Here is a 4490-nt window from a genome sequence, read left to right as displayed (position 1 = left end):
TCTTTCTCTCCTCTCCTACGTTGGACATAAGGGAAATGAGGATTAAGGAAAATGAGGAAATGAATCCTCATTTCCCAACCTATAACTTAAGTTGGGCCTAAGGGTCTATTTGGTTTGGGCCTCTTTTGAACCAATTGGATTAAAATGAGTTTTGGGGCACGAGGACCCGCACATTTAGGTCCATAAGGTGTTCACATCAAGAGGAAGGTGTGGAGGATGATTTGGGATCATCTGAAACCATTTACGATGCGAGTGGTGGAACCCACGAGCATCGAAACCTCGATAGCAACCTGTGGACCCACTGAAAATAGGCACCGGATTAATACCCAAGCTACTTCTGGTGGCTTGTCAAGCTGTCTTGATAGCTTGCTGTCCCAAGGTTGGTCTCGTATGATTGGTTACCCTCAGACATGCCCAAGGCTTTTTGGTAATTATGATGCGTGCTGGAAATCAAGTGTGGGGAGTTGGGTCACTTACCGTTTGGGATAGGAAGGTATGAATCCCCTCCAGTTAGATAGGCACGTAATGCACGAACATGTGGGGTCATCTCTACCCCTTTGGTAATGCATAGCCTCAAGCTAAAACCTAATCATACTTCTGATCTCCAGTCCGAGGACTATCACAATAGTTTCAAATTAGACTGGATTAGGGCACGGGTGTAACATCCCCCCCACCTTACAAGAATTTCGTCCTCGAAATTGAGCATACCTAGCAAATCAAACAATCCAGGATACTACTTCATCATTTCATCTTCTCGCTCCTAAGTTGCTTTCTATTCGGGGTGGTTCATCCATTTCACCCTGACGAAGGAAACGGTGTGATTGCAAAGAACATTATCCTTCCGATCAACAATCTTCTCCGGATACTCCACATAGGCAAAGTCCTCATTCAACTCACGGGGTATGTAAGCCAAGACATGAGTTGGGTCAGAAATGTACTTCCTCAACATAGATATATGGAAGACATCATATGTACCTTCCAACTCTGGTGGCAAGGCTATCCAGTAAGGTACCAGTCCGATCCTCTCCAGTACATCATACGGTCCCATAAACCTTGGACTAAGCTTTCCCTTCTTGCCGAATTGCATCACCCCTTTAAATGGGGAGATCCCCAAGAACACCTTGTCTCCAACACTGAACTCCATATGCTTCCTCCTAAATTTTGTATAGCTTTTCTGTCTGGACTGAGCTACCTTGATCCTTTCTCTGATCACATTCACCTTCTCACTAGTAGCCTATATCAAGTTCGGACCCAAAATATGCAGCTCACCAACCTCATCCCAATAGAGTGGAGTACGGCACTTCTTGCCATACTATGCCTCGAATGGGGACATTCCGATGGTGGCCTGATAACTGTTGTTGTAGGAGAATTCAATAAGGGAAATGTGCTCATTGCAACTATAACTCTTATCCAAGGCACATGAGCGGAGTAGGCCCTCCAATGTCTGAATAGTCCTCTCCAATTGGCCATCGGTTTGAGGGTGAAAGGTAGTGCTGAAACCCAATTGTGTGTCCATAGCCTTCTGCACACATGTCTAGAGCTTGGAAGTGAACCTGGGATCTCGATCAGAGATGATACTAACTAGTACACCATGCAACCTGATGATGTTATTGACATACAACTTGGCCAACTTGTCCATAAAAAAATATAATCTTGATTGGGATAAAGTGAGCTACCTTGGTCAAGCGGTCCATAACTACTCAAATGGCATCCATACCCTTCTGCGTATGGGGTAGGCCTGTGACAAATTCCATGGTAATATTCTCCCATTTCCACTTCCTAATCGGTAGGGATTGTAATAACCTATGGGCCTCTATCTCTCAGCCTTAACTTGCTGGCATGTGAGGCATCTAGACACATGCATGGCCACATCATTCTTCATTCCTTTCCACCAGTAGGAGCCTTTGAGGTCCTTGTATATTTTAGTGTTGCCAGGGTGAATGGAGTATGGAGATCTATGTGCCTCTCTCAAAACTGTCTCTCAATTCACCATTACTAGGCACACACAACCTCCCTTTGAATTTGAGAATCCCGCTTTCAGTCATCGAGAAATCTGGGTCCTTTTGGTTATTTTCTTGGCATTCTGCTATCAGCTTCTGTAACTCTACATCAGTAACCTGAGTTGTAGTGATCCACTAGACTAGGTTGCACCACTAATGCCGATAGTGACAAAGTGACACCCTCTACTAACAGTTGCAAGTCCAGTTTCCTGGCCTCCTCTAGGAGATACTCATTGGTGGTCAGTGATGCCAGAGTCAGTGACTGGGATTTCTAACTAAATGCATCGGCTACCATATTGGCCTTTCCTGGGTGATAGTGGATAGTACAATCATAATCCTTCTTCAGCTCCAACCAACGCCTCTGTCTCATGTTGAGCTCTTTTTGGGTGAAGAAGTACTTGAGGCTCTTATGGTCATTGAATATCTCACTCTTCTCACCATATAGATAGTGTCTCCAGACTTTTAGTGTAAAAATCACAGCTGCCAACTCCAAATCATGGGTGGGGTAGTTCTTCTCATAATCCTTTAACTGATGGGATGCATAAGCAATGACTTTCCCATGCTGCATCAATACACAACCCAATCCCAGCTTAGAGGCATCACTATAAACAACCATACCACCTGTACCGGTTGGAATTGTCAAAACTGGAGCTGATACCAACTTTTACCTTAGCTCCTTGAAGCTTTTCTCACAAGCATCAAACTACTCAAATTTTATACCCTTCCGTATGAGTCCGGTCATTAAAGTAGCAATGCGAGAGAAGTTCTCGATAAACCTCCTGTAGTATCCGACCAATCCTAGAAAACTACATATGTCTGCTACACTCTTAGGAGTCTCCCATTCTAGAACTGCCTTCACTTTGCCTGGATCAACTTCTATACCCTTGGCTGAAACAACGTGGCCTAGGAATGCACCTGTGACAACCAAAACTCACACTTGCTGAATTTGCCATAGAGTTGCTTCTCTCTCAGCTGTTGTAGTACCAACCTCAGGTGAACAGCATGTTCCTCTACACTCTTGGAGTAGACCAAAATGTCATCAATAAATACTATCACAAACTTGCCTAAGACATCCTGGAATACCCGACTCATCAAATCCATAAATGCAGCCGGTGCATTGGTCAACCCAAATGACATTACCAAGAACTCATAATGTCCATACCTTGATCTGAAGGCTGTCTTCCTGACATCACTATCCTTGATCCTAAGCTAGTGGTAGCCCGATCTAAGGTCAATCTTAAAGAACACCTTGGCACCTTGCAACTGATCAAATAAATCATCTATCCTTGGCAAAGGATACCGGTTATTGATGGTTAGCTTATTAAGCTCCCGGTAATCAATGCACAATCTCATACTTCCATCTTTCTTCTTGATGAACAACACTGATGCTCCCCATGGAGATACACTAGGTGTAATAAATCCCTTCTTCATAAGGTCTTGAAGTTGCACCTATAATTCCTTCAACTCTGTGGGGGCCATGCGGTAAGGGTCCTTTGACACTGGTACTGAACCGGGGAGTAAGTCTATAGTAAATTCTATCTCTCGGTCCAGGGACAATCCTGTCAAGTCATCTGAGAATACATCAGGAAATTCCCTCACCACATCTAGCTCAATCAATGGCCTAATCTCTATCTTAGTATCCATCACAGATGCTAAGTAGCCTTGACATCCCATATCCAGTAACTTCTTCATCTGGAGTGCGGATATGATAACTTTCTTGGGTTTCTTGGGCTTATCCCCTTAGAACACAAACTCATCATCATCACAAGGTCTAAAAATTATAGCCTTCTCTACACATAGCACACTGGCTTTGTATGCGGACAACCAGTCCATTCCTAAAATCACGTCAAAGTCGGTCATATCCAACTCGATCAAGTGAGCATTCAACTCATGGTCACCTATGGTCACTGGACAAGCCTCATAAACATAGTTCAAACCCACCACACTTCCTGTAGGGGTGCTCACAACCAAACATTGAGTCAGTCCCTTAGGTGGAATTCTCATCTTCTTTGCAAATGCCGGTGATACGAACGAATGTGAGGCTCCTGAGTCAAATAACACATGTGAAGGCAATAATGATATCAACAACGTACCTGTCACCACACTGGGGGTAGCCTTAGCATCTTCTGCAGTCATAACAAACACTCTACCCTATAGTCTCTGGCCCTGTAGGGGTTGTGCTAGCCTAGGGGCTAAATATGTCTGCTGGGGCCTAGGTGGCATAGTGTAGGGTGCATCTCCTGGCCTTTGATGGGGGCATGTCCTTACCATGTGGCCTAACTGATCACAGTAAAAACATCTTGGGTCTGATCGCAAAGATTGAGATACAGCACAAGATCGGGAGGACTGGGAAGTCTGACTAGCATCGGGCGTCCTAAACTGTACTGGAGTTAGGTTAACGTAGGGCGCTTGGAAGGGTTTGTTACCTCCCCTAGAATTAGTAGACCCCATTGGCCTCTTCCCCGTCCCTTGCTGTGCAGTGTAGTTTTC

The sequence above is a fragment of the Macadamia integrifolia genome, unplaced genomic scaffold, assembly GCF_013358625.1.
Source record: "Macadamia integrifolia cultivar HAES 741 unplaced genomic scaffold, SCU_Mint_v3 scaffold866, whole genome shotgun sequence".
Classification (NCBI taxonomy): Eukaryota; Viridiplantae; Streptophyta; class Magnoliopsida; order Proteales; family Proteaceae; genus Macadamia; species Macadamia integrifolia.
This window is presented reverse-complemented; position numbering follows the sequence as displayed.